At 34.2% G+C, this 22,692-nt stretch overlaps 2 protein-coding genes across 11 annotated transcripts in view; both read left to right on the top strand.

The window, feature by feature from the left end:
- spri (Src homology 2 domain-containing protein sprint) overlaps positions 1–22,692 on the top strand; it is a 223,868-nt gene that overhangs the window by 155,920 nt on the left and 45,256 nt on the right. The window contains exon 1 of one of the 10 annotated variants that reach the window (XM_076121063.1): positions 11,531–11,808. The exons of the other annotated variants lie outside the window; for them this stretch is intronic. The gene's annotated coding sequence lies outside the window, so the exon portion shown is untranslated. Of the gene's footprint in view, positions 1–11,530; positions 11,809–22,692 lie in introns of those variants that run through there. 10 annotated transcript variants of the gene reach the window in all.
- LOC142977280 (uncharacterized) overlaps positions 1–22,692 on the top strand; it is a 225,369-nt gene that overhangs the window by 172,482 nt on the left and 30,195 nt on the right. The gene's annotated exons all lie outside the window — the stretch shown is intronic.

Here is a 22,692-nt window from a genome sequence, read left to right as displayed (position 1 = left end):
TATGCCTATAAATCATTGAACAACGCCTTAGTTATTAACAGTTTATATTTTTACAAATTATATGTTTATATTGTTTAATGGACGGCTCGCAGGCGCACGAACGAAAGATAAACATACTGTGTACGTCGATAAAATTCACCCGATCGATTCATTCGCTTTATTATAGCAATAACGTTCACGTTGTTTCGCAATTAACAAGCCTGATTTATATTTTAAACAGATTACGTATACTACGAAATAATGTGTATTTTGGTTTATTTCAGCTTGTAATTTTATTAAGCTCCCGCGCCGTAAATCTGATATTTCCATCTGTAGAACAATTATTGCTTTTCTTAGTACTCGTTTACCTTTCTCGGTACTTGTTAGTTACAGATGTTGATGAACTGGAACACAATCAATTTAATCAGGTTAAGTAATGATGTAACACAGTGCCGCTGCGTCCAATCAAAGCGCTACGAATTAGACAACAGTCTGACATAATTCCTTGAATAACATTGAGGCTTCTGTTTACAAACTCCTCTTGATATTGGATAGAATTGCAGTTCACTTTTAATATTGTTCACATTAATTTTATTACATTTGTTTTAAATCACCCTCTCTCATGTATGTATGTTAGCTATTATTTTTAAATATTTACACCTATAAGTGTAACAATATTGGCATATTATACTAAACTGTTTATTTACAAGCACATGAGACATTGCAGTAATATCAATACGCTACAGATTTACTCACAACTTAACAATTTTGTCCACAAATATGTACTTTAAACCGTTAAAGTAATCTTGAACGTAAATATCTGACCCAGTCAGGTGTTTAATTTATGGTTTTTGCGGTGCGGTTAGCTGTTAACGTGTGAATTTCAACAACAATTATTGATAAAGTGCAAGTTAGCCTTGAGTACACAGTGACAGATTCGATCACGACTTCGCTCACACCTTCGTCAGATTTTCCGCGATCCTCCAAATATTTTTGAAGCTACAGTACCTACTTCCAGTGAGCGTCAGAAATATGTATGTATGTGTATGTAGACACTGGTACATATGAAAATATAAATTTACTTTTTGTTACTAACACTATGGGCACCTTGTCTGAAATAAAGAATTTGAATTTGAATTTCATTTTACTATTGGTCAACAAATAACACGCAATGATTGTCAAATTACTTAGAAGTTATACAGGGTGTCCCAAAACTCAACGATAATCTGTGACCGGAAGAAAGGCCCAGTTATACCAGTTCTGGGAAAAATAAAAAAAAAATTCCATATCACTTAGTTCAGCAATAATAGATATTTTCAAAAAAGGTTAAAATTCCACACCCTTGGTCGCATTTTCAAGTCCTGTGACCACCAATGTCACAATTTCGCTGCGTTTTTTTTTTATGTCGTAATCTTTATTAAATATGCTATTAATCGTAAAACAAATTATTGCACAAAACATTGTTAAATTACTAAAAAAAGTTAAGTTTTAGTGAGTCACGTTTAACAAAAATATCGTTAGTTAACTTTGACGCTTCATATTGAAAAAAAAATGTACTACACTACCCTTGGCAAGTTATTTCAAAAGTTGGCGCATTTAATCAAGATTTCAAAATGGTGCAACACTTGCCACTTTTCTTGCCATTAAAAATGTTATTTTTATTTGAACGAAGCATATCCTCGCAGAGGGATCGGACGCAGTAGTTCTATTTTATGGCCTCCTCGTACCCCCGATCTAAATCAAGTAGATATTTTTGACTGGGAATACATAAAAGATAAGGTCAATTCGAAATTAATACAAAATCTATCAGAACTTCGCCAGAAAATTGACACGGCGTCAGAAAAAATAAATGCAAGGAATTTTGCACGACTGGTGAAAAGGTCTTAATTTTGTAAGGCGTTGCAGAGCCTGTATTCGTGTCACAGGAAAACAATTCGGAATTGCTTTAGTTTATGCAGAAAAATTTAATAAGAATGATGAGTCGTTCAATTTTTTTTTATTATTGTTACCTATTATGTTTATTACATTAAATATTGGTTATGGATTGATTCAATTACCTCTTTACTAAAAATAATTGCTTTCCTCTGGCACAACTACAGGCTCTGCAACGCCTTACAAAAGACCTTTTCACAGTCGTGCAAAATTCCTTGCATTTATTTTTTCTGACGCTGTGTCAATTTTCTGGCGAAGTTCTGATAGATTTTATATTAATTTCGAATAGACCTTATCTTTTATGCATTCCCAGTCAAAAATATCTACTTGATTAGATCGGGGGTACGAGGAGGCCTTAAAATAGAACTGCTGCGTCCGATCCCTCTGCGAGGATATGCTTCGTTCAAATAAAAATAACATTTTTAATGGCAAGAAAAGTGGCAAGTGTTGCACCATTTTAAAATTTTGATTAAATGCGCCAACTTTTGAAATAACTTGCCAAGGGTAGTGTAGTACATTTTTTTTTCAATATGAAGCGTCAAAGTTAACTAACGATATTTTTGTTAAACATGACTCACTAAAACTTAACTTTTTTTAGTAATTTAACAATATTTTGTGCAATAATTTGTTTTACGATTAATAGCATATTTAATAAAGATTACGACATAAAAAAAAACGCAGCGAAATTGTGACATTGGTGGTCACAGGACTTGAAAATGCGACCAAGGGTGTGGAATTTTAACTTTTTTGAAAAATGTCTATTATTGCTGAACTAAGTGATATGGAATTTTTTTTTTATTTTTCCCAGAACTGGTATAACTGGGCCTTTCTTCCGGTCACAGATTATCGTTGAGTTTTGGGACACCCTGTATACGCATACGTGTTTTTGACATTGACCGTATCTATACATATATTACCTTTATTTAATTAAAGATGATGTAGTAAAAAACTAGAAAAGGTGCGTTATCCGTGGCTAATAACGGTATTTATATCTGACTATATAACTTTTTTGTTAATAAATAAAAATTGGACTAATATAACAAATGGCTACTTCAGTAGCTACTCGTATTATCCTTTTATATTCGCGATCCATTTACGAAAGTGCTTAGCAAATGGAGCTGTAGGCCTGATCATAAATTTATCTTTGCCATTTATTGCTCTTTGATGTGCAACCTGACATTTCAGTGGTGTGATTACACTTCGGAACAATTGCCAAGCTAAATATCACAATTAACATTTACGATTTGTTGTTGAAACACATTAAACTAAACGTATCTAGTGTGTATATAAATCTGGGTTACAGAGCTGGCAAAAATATCATGAATGGTTGATTTCCTGAAATATTGAGAATGATATCGAATGGTTATCGACAATTTTTTGGGGAAAATCAATAGTGATATTAAAGTATGTTGTGAGAACTAGAAAAAAATCAATAGTTATTATAATGTATAGTTTAATATAAGAACTATTTTGCCACAAGTTAATTCTAAAATAACCTGACTGCTCCCTCATTTGGGAGGAGATTCTTGCCACCAATGCCAGTAGGTTAAATGTAAAAATTGGAGAATCAGCTATTGAACACGTATGTACCATATACTACCGAGAGTTTGTAAAAACTTTGTAGTGGTGGTTTTTACCATTCGATTGCAATATTTGCAGTTCATTTTCATATTCAAATACATATTCGATTCAGGTGTGAAAATAAACTGCGAATATTGTCGTTGTACGTAATACAAATACACGGCATATTAGCATATTGCATCAAAGTTGTACAGTAGTAATTCAGTCGGGAGTAAGGCCGGCCATTTCATTGGTTAGCTACTTTCCAGACTACATTGCACTGAAGTTTGTTCACTCGGTTTAATGCAATAAAACTTTAACTTATATTAATGGTGCGGTGTCCATGCAATATGAACAATACCGAAGTTTTATCAGTACGAAGTTTGTTAGCCATGGGAACCCTTTTTGTTTTGTATCATTTGTAATGTCTCGAAGTTGAAATTTCCAAGGAAAGTCATATTGGAGATATCTTAACTTCATAATAATAAAAACAAATATTGTCATCCGTCCGGGACTGTACGTAGGTGGATCTCAAGTTCTCATATGATAACGGCTGCTTAAAATTTTCCTATTTTATACAAATCCTTTTAGCCATTTTTCCGTGATTAAGTTACATACATATATATGTATAAACATAAGTAAGTAATAATTGGTGGATTAACGTGTATATAAACACATTAAAATAAAAGCACATCCAAAATGGTTTCCCAAAGCTTTCATGTGTGAATTTATTATGTACAGTCAGTCGGTTTGTATTTGAAAGCTTTTATATTGAATGCGCATCGATAAGCCACTTAAAATACCATAAAATCAGTGATGTGGGTTTGTTAAATTGTGTAGATACTACTGGGAATTTGGTGGTTTTGATTTGTATACAAAACCACATACAGTCATTGAACGGTGTATCTATCTAAAAACCGGCCATGTGCGAATTGGATTCGCAAACGAAGGGTTCTGTCACATTATTTATAAAACGTCAAAAAATCACGTTTGTTGCTGGGGAGCTATGAAATATTTATTTTATTCTGTTTTTTTTTTTGTATTAGTTGTCATAATGGCAGCACAAAAACATCATTTGTGAAAATTTCATCTATTCAACTATCACGGTTCATAAGATACGGCCCGGTGACAAAGAAACAAACAGACAGACATGTTATTATAGCGTTTTTACCCTTTGCGTATGTAACCTTAAAAACACAAACAACAGAAAAATTGTATAAAAATGCATATAAGTATATACCTACGTAAAATATTATGACCTTTATAAACTTACAATGTAGCACAGTAATAAAACAGAAGCGAAATATCAAATCTATCTAGAACCAAAACGTCCAACTTTCATTTACAACTCAAACTAACTTACGACCAACTTCATTTACGAGTTCTGTGCATCAAGTAGTATCCTTTAGTTATATCATAGAGTACATGTACTATTGTATTTGTGTATTTGTTACGTAGACATCCTTTGTGGTCACAGCTGTCGCCTGATCCTGTGTGATGACGGGCAGACGCCTCTGGTCGTATTCCCGCTTTGATGGTACATTGTCTGTACGTTCTATGTACATTGTTGCGATTCGCTAGTTATAGTAAAGCCTTTGTAGCTTCAAGTCCGTTTGTTTAAAAATGTTCTGGTACTCAAATACAGAGTCATTGTGGTATAGCTTTAATTTGTGTAGCATTAAGATGCATTTTGGGTCTTTTGCGCGGTATATACATAAGTCGAGTTGCAACGATCATGGCAACGTTGACCACGATCGATGCAAGTTGATCAAAACATCGGGTAATATGAAAGGTATGTAATCATTTAATCAATCGTGTGGAATTTAAAACTTAAAGAAATCGTATGTTTGACTGAAAAATACTAAAATTTATGTTAAGGTCGATTATTCAGTAACATAACTTGTCAAGTCACTTGCTCATTTATCGACAGTTACTTAAAAACAAATAACACTATTTTACACGCACTTGCTCAAGCTTATTACTTTACAATCGACAGGATTAAAACCAATAAATGTTTAAGTTATGCAATTTTTCCTAAATGTCAATACCACTTTTGTAATACCGACACAAAACCCTTTAATTGAATTGCAATGCTTTCCTTGAACTCGGCAATTTGTAAAATTATGCTCGTGAGAAATGTTGAACAGGAAAAAGCATGTTAAACGTAATTTGTATGTAAATTATAAGAAATGTAAGTAGTAATTAGATTGCTTAATAAAATGCCGCCGTTATCTTCGTGTTCAATGACTGTGTTATGTCAATTAGACCGGATTTACGTAGGATTGGAAAAAAATATCTTTGCCTTAAGATGTAACGAGATTCTGCAAATATTTGGAATAAAACATTAACCAAATTAGCCCTCACGCTTAATTAAATCACATGTTTTTTACTTTATTGCCGTGACAACGAATGCTCGAAATCGTCTCTTTAAGAGAAAATACACTTACACATTACTACATTGAATTAATAAAGCTAAATCAAGTAAAAAGTCCCAAGCTTACTAATCAGCTATAATATGTTACGACACACTTACAATGATATAAAACAAAGTTCCCAAAGCACATTGCGTTCAAAAGTAGCGTTGAAATATTCCAAAAATCTGGAATGCGTGTAAAAATGCCTCGATAAAGCGAACTTTACCATAAAAATTCTATTACGCCGCTTAAAATCACTATTGGACTAGAAATTGAACCGAATAATGTGTATAAAGGTATAAAACTGTATAATTTAATCACGTAGGAGTGCGGTTTGGAATGTGTTTTCGTATTATGTTATTCACAACGTGATAAAGACTGATACTACACATTACTGGACTTGGGTCTGAAGGTTTGACTTTAAGTTATGTGAAAGTACTAAAGTAAATTTTGATAACTCTGTATTTACATACTCCTACATTCGAAAGTGCCTGTAAATATCTTCTAATAACGGTTTTACCTTATTCAAAGTGTTATTATTAACGCCAAAGTAACTTTCTTACTTAATTCTCTTTACATAGGTAAGAGGCTGAATCGATTTTCATGAAATGTTGAGTATAAATGCGGACGTCAAAGACCAATGGTAAAAAACTACTTTTTTATAATACGCGAAAGCACATGCAAAATTCTCAGACGAATAGTTATTTTTGATCCAGTATCATAATTTCAGAAATCTAAAAAAATATGATCACTAACATAGTAAGGAACTATAAAAAAATTCAAAGCGAACATTCATACATTGAGCTTTTACTGGTAACTCGTATTTTTGCAATTACGTCCTACAAAATAATCTACCGAATTCTACGAAATTTCGCTGTCATTACCAACATCCGAACTAAATATGCACTAATAAACTTGCACATAGACTAAACAACTCCACGAGCAATACTGAGATGAGTGAACTGATTCTCATATACAGTTTGACAGGTGGCCTCTGCGGTTGCCAAACGCAATGTTAGCGGTCGCATCGCTCTACTTACCTTCAAGGCTTCAAGGTGAACTGGCACTTGTTGCACCGATGATCACGCTCATTCATAATAACACGTAATCATACATTACGATTAGAACGCGTGTGTTCATTTCTAACTGTTTTGCTGACTATTCGGTCGTGGAAATTGTGTTATTACCGGCCAGATTAGCAGTTATTTGTTTGGTTTAATAACATATGTAATATCGCTTGGCTAGCTAATAAAACGACTATATCGATTATCGATAGTGTATGAAAACCGCATTAGCCCTCCTAGCGGATGCCGACTGAAAATCGCGCTACAAATTCCTACAGATTTTTATTGTAACGTAGCTCCTTCGACATATTTTTTTGTAATTACAACCGGTAAGATAATACGATCGCAATAAATAATCTCAATACATAGATTCAGTGTTGAAAAATACTGTACAGATCGCATCGTGTTGTGTGGATTATCTAGCACAATATATCATGATTGCGGATGTGAGAAAGTGATAATGATTACTCCCATCTTCATTTTCTAACTGTTTCACAGTTGTCAGGAAATTGTCTCAATCCAAAGTAATATTACATTTTCTAACAATCAATACAGCCACCCAAGTTGATGTAACAGTTTCTTTGAAGTGGTTGAACAATTGTTTTTGGCGCCATCATTACTTTATGCTCCAGAATAAACGACAGTCAGTAGTCGTTATTCCAGCGAAATAATTACATCGCATATAAACCTAGATTTAGTTACCGACAAAGTTTAAATACCCAGTTCTAGTTAAAAATGTGTTAAAAACGCAGTAAGACAACGTAAGTACTAAATCTAGATTCACAGTTATATGACCTACACAACATTTGTAAACATTACCGAGAAACCAGACGGTGGATGAATGCCTGGATTTTAAAAAGTAACAGTCGTTTATAAATCTCTCGAGTCGTCGCGGTATTTTCACCTTATCTACTGCGAGTCGTAAAACATTCAGCCGGGAGACTGCCGCAAGCCAGACGAAAAGACAGCACCTAGACATATTTATCTGGTAATATTTTGCTACGGACAGCTAGATAATATGGTAGTAATTACTACAGGCGCGCTCCATCAGCTTTTTGATTGGGTACATTTATTAAAATTAATTCAACGATACAGGACGTTGAGATTCATAGCATCCGGATGTCAGAAGGAATACTGAAGAAAGACATTTTAGTTGTAATTTTTTTGCCAATTCAGTCGGGAAAATTTAGTCCAAAAGTTCAGATAGACTAGATTGTGCCCCTAGAGTTGGCAAAAACGGACCGTAAAATACTGGGTTCTGATTTTAATGAAACTCCAAAACATTTTATGAAAATGCGTGTTCCATGAAATTTTCTCTCCCTCATCATTATAGTAACCGTTTTGCCATAAAATAATAAAGTCTAGCTTAAAAGATTTGCCGACGATAATATCATAAACACCAGTAATTTACTCTAACAAAGTGAAAACTTACTGCATTGTTTCATTCACTAAGTTTTTTCACATGTTCCGCTACAATAATAACGTTTTAGTGCATTGACCTCTCCACGCATTCGTAATCCATTATAACATTTTATTATGCGCAAAAACGCTTCTACATAACAGCTTCTTCTTAGAACATTATGAATACATTGTTACATATAGATTAACTACACACTTGTATACATATAGATGGGAATCATAATAGGTATATAGGGGTATTTTTTTGGAATAATTTAAATTGATATCCACTGTTCTTTCCAAAATGTATCGTGTAGTTTCAGTATTGTTTTGATTTTTTTAGTATGGGTTAGGTATATGCTTTCGTAAAGTTCTTTGTTACTTTAGTTATTTTCACAGCGTCATGTCTTACGGTATATTACTGTGGGGTAAGGCTGCTGATATAGATGTTATTTTTGTCCTTCAAAAAAGAGCTATCCGTGCAATTTATAGTTTAGGAGCGCGAGACTCCTTGAGAGAGCTTTTTGGGCAGATAGGGATACTGACGGTGTCATCACAGTATGTGCTTGCAAACTTGTTGTATATAAAACAAAATTTAGGGACTTTCGCAACAAATAGCGATAGACACAATTATAACACTAGAAACAGACACAAATTAGTAGGTCCCCATCATCGTTTACACAAGGTGCACAATTCGTTTGTAGGTCTCGGCATTCGTTTCTTCAACAAGCTTCCAAAGCACATCATGGATTTACCCCTGCCAAAATTCAAAGTTGCTGTTAAGGAACATCTCGTTAGGAAGGCTTATTACAGAATTGATGAGTATCTAAACGACAATAGCTCTTGGGATTAGTCGCTCGCTTGATTAGGATTCTTTGAAATTAGGGAACTTTGCTATAAATTGTATAAACTCAGTAGCAGTAGGTCTAATATTGTAAAATATGGGCAATTAATGATGCAAATAGGTGATGTTACGTACAATTTGATGTTATTCATAAAACTGTCTCTTTTTTTTCTTTTATAATGTTCACAACCAGTGTGCTCACTTGCTGCCCATATTCTTATTATCACATGCTAGTAGGTGCTCCCAACATACGGTATGATCAGAGACTAATAAATAACCTAGCTATATTAATTTAACTTAATTGACGTTTAGTCTATATCGCTGATTGTTGGCAGCTCCTCGCATGATCAATTATTGTATCAACCACATTGTAAAACTTTTGGCGATTGAAAAGAGTGGCCGTGAGTTTCTCGCTAGCTCTTCTCATAAGGCTCTACCCCCTTTCCGAGCTAGTGGTAGATTCAGTAATTGTAACGACTATCATAAGTGTCAATATTTGACCTAAATGAATAAATGATTTGATTTTGATTTTGATTTTTACTGCAACCCTAAAATATAATTATATCACCCCAAACTTTATGTATCACTAACCTATAAACATGACAGTTATCTATTCAAACTGTCACTTCTACCGCTTTTATAACTACCGCTAAATGTACTTTAGAAACTGTGGGTTAGTCGATTTAACTCAATTAAACTTGATACAAGTACAAATAGAAGAAGGCAAATAACTCACAAAACCTATTAGGAAGTCCTTTGATACAAATTCGTCTAAATTGTAACGAAACGTGTTCTAATCTTCACCTTATTTAGCAATCTAATAGTCCATTACATTCACTCGGCTCAGTTCATATTTCTCATCAAGTCTTCAGAACGTTAATGTCGTAATACTCTAGGAATGGAATTCCTTTGGATCTATTCGCGGCAGCGAAGTTATTTAGCTAGCGGAGGAAATATCTGTCGAATAATTCTATGCTGGAAATATCTTGGTAGTAATTTAGCTCCTGACTACGGCTACGGCTTATATTTTCAATTGAGTTGTTCTACTTGACTGGTATATTTATGTACCTTCTTAGAATACCAATTAGGGTTTAAGTGTTTTGATAATACGGGCTTATTTTGCTATTATCTAAGCATAGTTCTGTACTACCAAGAGTGTTTTTGCCGCCTGCCTAATTGAAAATGGAGTATGCAGTAGTGCAGATGTAATCATTATAGAATACAATCTTTTCTCGTTCTAGGCTTAATTAAGGCATGTATAAGTACAGATTAATTGCTTTGTTTTAGTACTTGTTATTCAATAGCCCAAATCCAGTGTTCAGTCTATCATTAAAGCCGAAAAACAATGGACACCATTCTAGATGCCTTCCAGCGGAAACCACACGTAGCTCGAGACAAACCTATCAGACACAGTCTTTTATTCACCTACCGCTATGTAACGCGATATGCCAACGGTTTCCTAATATTCGAAAGCCATAGTCACGGTTGGCTACCCCTGACAACATGAAGGGTGCCACCTGGTCGCAGTGGTGCGTGGTGTATTACCATAAGTTCAGGAAGTCCGTGATCGATTGGTGTTTTAATAGGGAATAGAAGGAATAGGCACGGTTATTGTAATTGTTCTCGTAACGGCAAGTCATGCATGTATCCTATGTCCGAAAGGCCGACATGTGTCTGTTGAGTATAGCTTTCGTAGTTCCAGGAACGGCTTTTGATGTGAAGTAAGAATATCATAGACAAAATTGTATCTGAGCGCTCGTGTCCGAGGTAGCTTTACACAGTTAGTGCCTACAGTCACCACAGATAATATATAATACAAATCTGATGTTTGCTAAGTAGAAAAAGAATACATTATTGACATAAAATGTATAACATGACTCAGACAAAACTGATTACAACGCTTTTATGACTCAATTTCGTAGAGACACAATGTAATATTTAGTCTCGCACAAAAACTAGACGCCCTCACAAACATAAGGAACATCAAAAGTATTTGAACAGTTGTCAAAAAATATAAATGAGGAAGTCTTTTATTGCAACATAATTCATTCAAGTCATATCAAATCGTTCATTCAAAGCCACATGCGTCCAGTGGCAACATGTGCAAAATACAACAACACTATAATTACTTGTACACACTGGGATTCATTTGACCCAGATATCACTCATTATTTATAGTCTAGTTATAGATCGATCATTGCCACCCGGCCATTGGCATTTAGCCGTATAGTAAACGCGTTTTCAAATTCATCAGTTAGTACATCGGTAGACATTGCGTGAGTGCGTCTCCACTAGTCGCACGCTCTTATTTCTCTGTACGTTATATCACTGTTTACGTGAAAATCAACTTTAGTGTGTGGGAATAAGGTGTATTGTGATAGCATAGTTAAGTTTGTCGTCAGTCTCGCCTAATTACTCGACGGTGACGAATGGAAGCGACGTACCGTGCGAAATTCCTATGAAATCTTCAATGCTCACTGTTTCAGCCTGTAGTCTAGTATAACGCTTTCAACTTATTCTACCGTCAGTGTTATTGAATTGTTCACTTGTGAGTTAACTGTGGAAGATTTTTATCAGTGTTTTGTTTCATAATCGGATATTCTGCTTGTTTTGTCAGGTTAGTTGTTTTCTTTTCTATATGTTTGTTTTACTACTTTTATATCTGTAACTGGTAATAAATTGTTACGACTATCTTCCTGGTTTCGTAACAACATTGAAATATTGGAACTGTATGCATGAGTCTAGTGACATGCGAGATATAGCGGTTCGATTTATCACTCCGTACTACAGTTCTTTTCGCCGCATTCTTCTTTATGATATTGATAAAGAGTATTTACGAACACAATCCAGTTGCGTGATTCAATAAGGAAAACAATGGAAACTAATTGATATTAATACGCTGTCTATTTTTTCATAGTTCGTTGTATATTTTATTATTATTATATAAAGATGTTTATTCGTTATGATAACTTCTAATACCTAAAAGATACCTATTACATACTTCCTGTGAGGTCGTTGGCCAGTTAGCCACATTTGTGGACATTTTACCTTCAATATAATTATAGTTATTACAAGTTTATAGTCATAAAACATCTATATGTGCTATTTACTTCTTTTTAACGTGATCATGAATACAGGATATTAGAATTTGGATGTAAAATTTTTAAAGAAATAATTGTGCTTGGTAGAGTATCCATCCTAAATTATTTATTATTTTTATGCTACTTTTATATTACCAAAGTTTATTTAAGATTTGTAAGTAATGTATCCAATAAACTAACTCTCAGTTGAATACTTCTCCAATATGAAAAATAATGTCTGTAAAATGAAAATATAATCGTATTTTACCAACTTTGATCAGTACTTATTTTAGTCTAGACATAAAAAGAAGCTTTATTTTTATAAACTGAGATGTTGTTCTTGAAAAGCATAAACCTATTACTTTTGATTTAGATTCCATTCAATCGGAAACTTTTATATTAGGTATGATCACGGATCATTCGAGGTCTTGACATTGAAGAAATTGTTTACTTTTGCGTGTAAAACTGCTAAAGCTTGTTGATTAATGTCGATGGCTTGGTATAATACAATATCATACCGTAATTTAAAAGTATGAATTTTCACGCATTTCCAAGTATCGTTTAAATGTCAAACAAATATGTTGATACGCATTCGATCGTGTTTCAGATTTCTAAGTCACATAATAGACATTGGAGATCCTGTGATCGGTGACTCGTGTTTGTCTAAATGGTTATTTTTTATCCATTTTGTCACATTTTTTACCCAAGAGCTTTTAACTTGAGGTCATAGTCTACATAGCTGTATGACATTATACTATTTTATTATTGCCTAAATACATGACCTTAGATTTGATCAACACTTGCCATTTAATCGGCAACACCAACACCTTAACAAAAAGCCCCAACGATATATTAATTCGGTATTAGTAATCAATCACCCGATACACCGTTTTATCCATTAACTCCTAGACTACTAAATGTACAGTAGCTCGATTCTATCCATAATATATGAAAATCTGGTCCGCGCCGCTAGCGGGAGCTGCAGGAACTATTATGGCAGAACATTTCAAATGTCAAACTTAAGATACTCGATGGTACCGACTGTACAGAATCGTGCGAATATAACATGATTTTTTAAATCAATTTAATTCTAATATTTCATAAAATGTAACCTCAAACATTAAATTTTCTTTTATTTCAGGTAAAGATCGAGTTTATGCAAATTCTTCTCACTTTTTGTGTAAGTTCCTTTTAAAACTGCTAACTACTTTTCAATAGAAACTCCTCGATTTGAATACTGATTGAGGCTGCGCATAACTTATGTAAATATAAACTCCACATAATAGGCGCCACTGCATTTATTTCCATTCTGATTTCGGAATAAATTATAAATTGATATCAATTCATTACTGTCCTACGCGAGAGGACAAGTTTAGCCTACGCGATTACTTGCGAGAGATTTTCTGTAGGTGTTAAAACAGATTGTAGGGGCAAGATACTAGTAACGAAGAAGAAACTCTGTATTGAGATAAGTAGCGGTATTAATTTATAACACCTACTAACGACGAAACCAGTCCTGGCTTCTCCAATAAACTTTATTTTAAAATGGCAACTGCCATATCGTCGAGATAGTCATCGTCGCCAAGTGAGCTAGCCCATACATAATGCACGTAATACGTTGCACCCGTGCACAAGTCGGCGTAATGAGTAACCATCCTTTACCGTGCAATCCTATGTAAATATTTGTATTTTCTCAGTCCGAGCAAAACACAAAATGATTACAATCGTTAACGTAAAACAAACGCAGCGTTTTGTTAACATAATAAATTATTCGATTTTGAGCATTGCACAAGACGTTCTCCTACAATATATCATACTTTGCAATATCCTAGAAAGGCATTTGCCGCCTCGGGGATCGTTTAACATAAATATTTGCAATTAAAATTAAGCTTCACCACCCTATCCGTGCTATTATTCAAATTGCACGCCACAGGAGACCTCAGAAAGTTTCAAATTAATTAAGAGGGCCATAAGACGGCCCGTTAAGGAAATAACAATGAAGGTAGCCCCTTAACTTAGGCATTATTTATTGCAGGCCTGAGGACTATTACACTTGCCCCCTGTCATCATCTTGTGGCTTTTAAGCCGACCCCTTTGAGTTCCGCATATTTGCGCAAAGTGCAATCCTCTGGGTGCATATTCATTTGTCAGATGTAAACGTTTCCGTCGCGATGACATAATTTTCGACGAGATTGTCCTCTTTCAGTAGCTGTTAGGTGTCTTCAAGGAAATCACTTTCATACCGCACTGTCTCGATAAAACACCATATATTATATCTACATACGTAATTTACTTTATAAGTCGTTAAAACTATACTTGAACGTATTAATCGAATTCCTAGAACAGTAACTGTAACTTATTACCAACACAACATTTCACTAGTTCCAATAATACTTATCTAAGATACGGAGAACACGCGCACAGAGGATTGCAAGTTCCAGCCGATATATCTCAAGTGCGCGATATTTTCTAGTGACATCTAACAAATCAGCCCTCACAATAGAAATTCTCTGTAAAATCTATTGTGCACCATGCACATTTTCACACGGCGAGCGTATCGACGCCCGGTCCTATTGCGATGGTAAAAGGTCAGGAGGAAGTAAGGTCGTAAAGTCGTATTTGTGAGTTATGTCAAATTGTATTGCCGTAGTTGGAGATACTGTAAAGAAAATTGTAAGGAATGGAGGTTGAGGGGCACGTATAAAAATAAATCCTAAAATATGCTTAGTTTAAATGTTATCTAGCTATATAATGCTTCATATAAATAAGGTGAGTGGTAATTTTACAACTGATGAAGTTTGAAATACGAATTTAATGTGAGTTGCACTTTAGTTCAGAATAGCATTCAAGCGAAATTCGGCACGTTCCATACGTTAAAATTCCACTATTTTAGGTGTCATCTCATTATGCACATTACGTATTCAGTTCGCAGCTCTTGAAGCGAAATATGCATAATTCCTCATAGGGACGCTGACGTATCGCTTGCACTTTTTCTTTGTCGACGCTATGCCTCCGGCGGCCGGAGCTCTGCATGTTATAGAATGCATTCTTCCTCAGGTTTCTGCCGTCTGGCAACTTTCATACATATAATTTTAGAGAAAATTGCCTTTGAAGCCTTCACTTTAAGAGCTCATTGTCTGCAACTTTCAACTTCCCCGACTCCCTTTTATTGGAGTTAAAGTATAGCATTATCATCTTTCAGAAACAATAACAGTATTTTGTTGCTAAATCTATCTTTAAGAATGCCGTATGGGTACTTAATAAATTAGATTCTCGTATTCATAATACCAATTTCCTTACCGAAACAGAACAAACAAAATTGTATAAGCGAGCAAAAAGAAGGAAATGTCTTTATAGATGTTTTATTTTTGTTCTTATAATTCTGTGCGTAAACTTTGTTAAGGGATGTGAAAGCGAGTACAGTTAACCGAATTGCTTTTATTACATTTATTTGTTTTGTTTTTCTTTGTCGCACTTGATTCTTGATATAAACCGTTTTATTAGACAATGGAAATGGGCCAATTTCTATCCGTTTGATGTTTTGTTATTGTTTTATCATGATTTTGGTGTTTAATGGAAGTGTATGGAATAGAAATTACAGACACGAATCGAATTTATTATGAGGAAAATACTAAGAACTTGTGATTAAATTTAATTATGATAGCTTTATTTGAAGTTGTTTGATCTTCGAGCATATTGTACATTTATATTTTATATGATGTTATATTAAGCTTATAGTGTCAATATATAACAACAGATAGTGTGTTGTAAGTTTTTAAAGGTTTATCTTTGCTATTGAACTTGTGAGTCGATGACCCGCGCTATATGTACAAGGTAAATGATACATAGGTCGGTGTCAGGGTTGGCCCTCAACTTTCTTCGAGTTATAAAACTTTTGTTTTAAAATAGTAGCTATGCTTCTTTTATATACTGTTAATATTCTAGCCGCTAGCTCTATAGGATGCGGTTGCCAAAAGTACAATGAACATGCTATCTTGTCCAACAGATTTAATATTAATCAGATAAGTTAGTTTATGTGGAGCAGACACATCTTTTATCTGTACTATGGCCCTATAAATATTGTATATTACTTGATGTCGCTTCTGCCTTCCCCTATGATATGACAAAAAAGCGTGATTTTAAATTTTACGTATGTATGTATTTGAACAAAAATTTACAAAATAAAAACATAAACATACCGAGTATTAACACATTTTATAATTTATTTTAAAATGTATATGATGCCTTTACTTATAATAAACAATCATCCATTAGAAATATAGAAATTCTAATAAGATAAATTATCAACTCGACCAAAAATTATAAATACTAAAAATATTAGTTAGGGACCAGCCCTAGTCATATGTCAAAGACACTTATCTGTCCTTTGAAAGTGATTGTGTAAATACTTGTCAACATTTGAAGTCGGATCAGCGTCGCGTCGGTCTAGTTATTTCACACATTGTTGAACAAAACATTAAGACCCATGGACCTCGCGTGTTATAGAAAATTATATTATGGTTTCTTTCCGAAAATATAGTACTTAGGAAAGACTATTTTGGGTGAGCGATACTTAGCGAGAGAGTTTTATCATTTAACAGCAAAATTATTAAAGATCTATCTGATTGTATTAAATAAACTATACTAGAGGACGATTTTTAGGTAGTAAAAAAATGGAAAAGGTTAGGTTGCTTGTCTAGACTAAACTATACTTCACTAACCCCCGGTTTCTGAGGTACATTTAGCGGTAGTTTATCTGTTCAATAGCGTTATTTTATATGCGTTTAAACGCTATTGAATAGATAAACTACCGCTAAATGTACCTCAGAAACCGGGGGTTAGTCATTGTTACGGATATAGAGTAGTATATACGTTGAAGTATATTCCCAATCCGACGAATTGCATGTTGCAAAAAAGTTTTTTTCCTGACAAGTTTAACCACTATCGTGTTTACAAAAAACAAAAATTAGATCAATGGAAGTAGAAATACATGCAATTTGCTCATAAACAAACACGCTTTTTGACATCGTATTTTTTTAATATGCAATTTTTACCTTCTTTGTTATTTTTAAGTTCAATAACTATCATGTGTCTAAATAGGTATTGATTGATTCAGCACTTTTGTGAATTATAGTAAGTTTGGGAGTTCAAACAAACGTTAGGTAGTTTGGAAACAAATGAAATCGTTGTTAGAAATATTCAAAGTAAAGTTTTCGTTAAAATATTATCGTACACCCCTTATATTTTTAAAACATTTCTAATGCGCTTTTGCACCTGGCAGAAAAACAATTATATTGTAATGTATTATGTTTTTGCGACACTCTCGACATTCATTACTTATCAGAAAATAGATTCAAAAATATTACAAGTGTGACATTTGATCTTGGCATGTTTTATAAATAAAGACCTGAGTGCATCATCATGATGCAAGTAAGACAACTAAACTAGGTTGTTGATATAAACTAATGTACTACAAAACTGGGTTACCTTATCTTCTATTGTTTGTCGAGTTATCTGAATATAATCTCGCTATATTGCTGTACCATGCTGTACCATATTCATAATCTTTTATATTGAAACGTATCTAAATGTGTCATATTTTTGCTTGTTTATTACTAAAATATTTGTTGGTCTACGTAATGGTTAAAAACCATTAGTGTATTGTCAATAGTTGTATACTCATAAAGTTACCAGTAAACTTATCTTTGTATATTTTTATGATCCAAACAACCTTTATTTACACCTTTTATAGGGTTTAAAAAAAAAGACATGCAAATAAATTTCAAAAAGCGTATGCCGTACTAGTAAAGTATACCTATATTTTTTGATTTTATTTGAAAAAGTTGTGCACGATTGTTAAGGTATATTAGCTTGACACATAATTTGTTCTAATATGGGAAATGTAACTTCAGTAGCGCAATTCTCTACAGACGGTACTGTCAAGTATCGAGAGATTGACATTTTAAATGAACTGGCAAAATGGTTCTTACGGAGCCCTCTAGAGACTGATCAGATTTTCGTGCAAATTTCTCAATAGCTAATCTTTTGTCGATAGTAGTAGAGAGTCGAGCTACAATAGGCTAGATCTACTTCTGTTTCCCAGCTAACTATTAAAACCCGTTAGTACAATAATAGTCGTTCTAATCACCTAGTTTCTGTTCACACAAATATTTACATCGTGATGCGACATGTGTTAAAAATATATGAGGCAAGGTCGTCCCGCGGTGCGAGTGTCATACTACACTGTATTGAAGACGATGCCGCTGTGGTTTCGTGATTGATATCATCTCTTTTAGTTATAGTTTAACTGATATGAGTCACTCTTTCTGAAGATTGAAGAAAAAGTTTATTGATTAATGTCAAACAAGGTTTCAATTACATCTCTTAATTTACTTAATAGCTTAAATTAGTTTAATAGTATAATATGCAACTCTGTTCTTATAGCTTAGTTTAAATATTTAACGTATAATAAACCATTTGGTTTTATGTACTAAAATTAATTATCATTAATTACACTGTGTTATTAAATAGAATTAACCTACACATCTAGAGGACGAAAAGACCGTAATGAAAACAAAAACGGGCCAATTACATAGCTAATCAATTGCTAATACAAATTGGTTCATTAATCCCACAAAAAAGTAGTCTTTTAAACAAAAAAATACAGTGAAGAAGCCTTAAAAGAAAATGGAATGTTCTTGACGACACGAGACGGCAATAACGTAGGTTCATTCACTCGCGAAGTGGCGTGCGTTCCGTGCTGTAATCCGCGGATCTGAGAGATTGCAGAATGGCTTCCCTTCTGAATTACTGCTAATAGTTTTACGTACTGTTACCGTTCAGCTTATAAAGAACCTATACATCCCTGGCTTGCAACACCTATTGTTTAACATCTCAGATAAACCTGTATAGGATTTGCCGGCGTTAAATTCCGGTTGGATATGTTTCCAGTAACTGTGTACTGGAGGCGCACAGGTAACTATTATTGGATCCCATTCGTGCAATACAACCGCTATTGTGAAGGTGAACCTAGCAATGTTGACGATAGAGGAGAATACCTCAACGCGAATTCGTATTTACGTATAGCTTGTGAGTACGGGCATAATATTGTCTATACTACATTTGTTTGTAAACCTTCGTGCCTAGTCTATTAAACATGCGTCTATTAGGTATATAAGTGGGACCATATATTATGAGAACATACAAGGCATAAAATGGGCTCTGTGTGTATAGATAATTGCTCTACAGACATGTATTTTTTACAATATTATTTAATACCTACATAAAAACTGATCCTTTTTTTTGTAACTACGATACACTAATAACACGAGCAAAGCCATGGACAACGACTTCTATAATAAATAATGATGCTTGTATAAATTAGATTGTGCCTTGTTGTCAACCAGCCAGTTAAATTACAGTCCTTGTACTTAATAAAGTTGTTTATTGTGTTGATAAACAGTTAGGACATTTTATAGCGCAATATTTTATGCAGTTTTTGTACCGTTCTGTCGTAGAATTCGATCTAGATTTTCTCTTTCATCATAAAATTACTAGACGTTAAGCTGACTTAGACATAATGCGCCGACGAAAGTCTTATTAAGTTCGGCTTTTTGTAAACGATATCATAAAAAGAACTCATTTCTTAGACTCGGCCTAAAAAGATTGGTTTGGCATGAAACCTTATTGAACCGGTATATTATTATATTCTCGCTAATACTAAAATATATTTCGTTGCTCTCTGGGTAATGAAATTCCAGTGTTTTTTTATCACGAAAAATATGTGTTGCCTTCGTAACAAAACCCATACGTAATGATGTTACGAAGTGTCAACCAATTACGCCTCAAATGACTTAATAACAGAGTAATTTTCATGTATTATATTGTTCTCAGGTACTATTATTATTTTTGATAAAACATAACAGGATGTTTTTCTTTAATCGCCGTCGGAGAGTTAACATTCCGTTAAAAAAACTATAAACATTATATTTTGACTCTCATTAAAATAGCTCCTTGAAATAAATTCGTAATAGATTCCAATAGAAATTTCTTATTCAGGATAATACGTCGGGATATACATATAAGACTAACCAGCCAATAAAAAAATGTTCTAACCTAGTGGTATTCACATGGTTTATGTATGCCTACAAGCTTCTTCCTTATTACTTGACCCGTATCCAATAAGCTCAGTGTAGCAATCGATCGACGATGAATCGCACATAAACATGTCTGAATAATAAAGCATACCTTTCTATTACATAAAAGAGGATTCCGCACAACAAGTGAGTCACCGGGCACGCATACCTCCTGTTTCCAGACTAAGCCATTATATTTTATCTCTATCTAGTTTGCCGAAAGTGATCCCACTGGCTCTGGGCCAACATCACGACAGACAAATATTTTGGGGCCAATTCATTCGTGCCCAGTGCGCCGAACCGCGTGCCACCGCGGACATAAATTCCACCACTATTTATATGGAAGCTAAATATAAACATTTGACTTTATTGGCCCGACCAAATTGTACTCGCTGTTTATATTGTGACACGGAAGTGGACACTTCGATGAGCTGTAATGGACACAGATTTAATATGTCTGGTGACAGATTTTGGCAGTACATTTGTGGTTGTCAACGCGTAGGGCTTTGTGAGTTCGATCTGACAGGCAGATAGTAAATATACGACAACTACCTGTTTTTCAAATGTAATTATTTTTAACAAATTATACGAAATATATTTCTACTGCAGTAATGTATCTCACTTTGCACAAACGGAGCCAGTTCTCCACAATATCTGTAGTCATATTGACGTCAAACTAGTCACCCCAGGAATGAATATAACAAGCAAACTAATATACCACCGCCAGGTAGATTTACTAAGCCGTTATAAATGGGAGATCTACTCCACTTCTGTCCCATAATCCATATTTGATGGCGGCTTAAACATACCTTCATAGTCTGAAATGTCTGGATTGCACAATCTAAATCTATATCTATGTAAGAGCGTTACAAGTGAAGGAATAGAAAACTCTGTAACATTTATATTGTTCCGGCAAATAAATTGCATGCATGGGTCATTTGGGACGGGACCAGGCACTATGCAACAAGAAGATTCAGTACTTTCACTGCATACAAAAGCGACAAAAATACAATGTTCTCACGTATGCATTGCATATTCTGGCTCACGATCTCTGAAAAGCGTCGCCGGAAAAAGAGTAATGTATGGAGTCGTGCATTTTTCACGTGCAGAGAGCGCGGTGTCACCGTCGCAGTGCATAGTGGGCCGACTGTGGACATTTCGGTAAAGTCACGTACTGAAATAAACTGTGGCATAAAACAGACGAATTGTTGCAAAGTGTATCAGGTAGCGGCTAAAGTGCTTCTACCTGAGTGTTGTTTATGCGTTGTATCGTGTAATAGTGCATTCAGAGTTACTGTTTCAATGTTAAAGGTTTTGGTATGTGGATTTCGGTGGAGTCGCGTTGCTTTTTATTTTAGTTTTGCTTTAAAGCAATAATAAAATACGGTACAAAAATATATGTTAACCTACAATCCGCGCACTTATAAGTATTATTTTAATGAAAAAAGGAATAGACGTAAAAACCTTTTAAGATTCTACATTATATCAAAAATGTACGAAGTATCTGTTATTCGTAACTTTATTTTATTCTATAACTAACACTTAGTCCACTTTGCACATAAACCACTTTAGAATTCTATTGTAGAATACACTATTAAAATGACGAATGGTTCGCTGCGTACCGAGAGAGCTAACTGTCCGCTAGGAATAAAGAATAGATGGCTTGTCTCCTGCCGTCGTGAGTACGTGTGTCCTGTCCTCTCCATATTTTATATCTTGAAGTTATTTTAATATCAAATTGTTTTAGAAACTGCAAGAATTTGATAAGTTGAGATTAAATATTTAATGTCAAAATATAACAAAATATGTACACTCAGTTTATTTTCTAAACGGCATAGCATTTACGTTCATAAATAATGCAATTTCATCTATTCTTTATATCGAAGTATTCGTATTTAAACATCATAAATCATGATACAGACTGCAATCGTTGCTTCCTATTATTACCAACTGTTTAATGATATCGAACACACGGATACACAGTGAATTATTGAAACCTCAATAATTTCCGTGAAACAACAAACAGTAAAGCAATACAAATATATTAAGACATTTGCGATACAATGTTTACTTCTCAGGATTTGTTATGCAAAGTTTAACGACCCCGCGTAAAACGGCGCCAAACGTTTGATCAAACATTGGTGCGAGGTTGGATTTTCGCGAGCGCTCGTTCTTCCTTCGTATTTCGTAACTTCCGTATTTTATAAAAGTTGATTAAGTATACTTGTAAGAGTGTAAGTATACTTTCGTTAGATTATGGTTCCTTTTTTTAACTGGTTAGCTTTG

Source organism: Anticarsia gemmatalis, chromosome 12 (assembly GCF_050436995.1).
Source record: "Anticarsia gemmatalis isolate Benzon Research Colony breed Stoneville strain chromosome 12, ilAntGemm2 primary, whole genome shotgun sequence".
Lineage (NCBI taxonomy): Eukaryota > Metazoa > Arthropoda > Insecta > Lepidoptera > Erebidae > Anticarsia > Anticarsia gemmatalis.
This window is presented reverse-complemented; position numbering and strand designations above follow the sequence as displayed.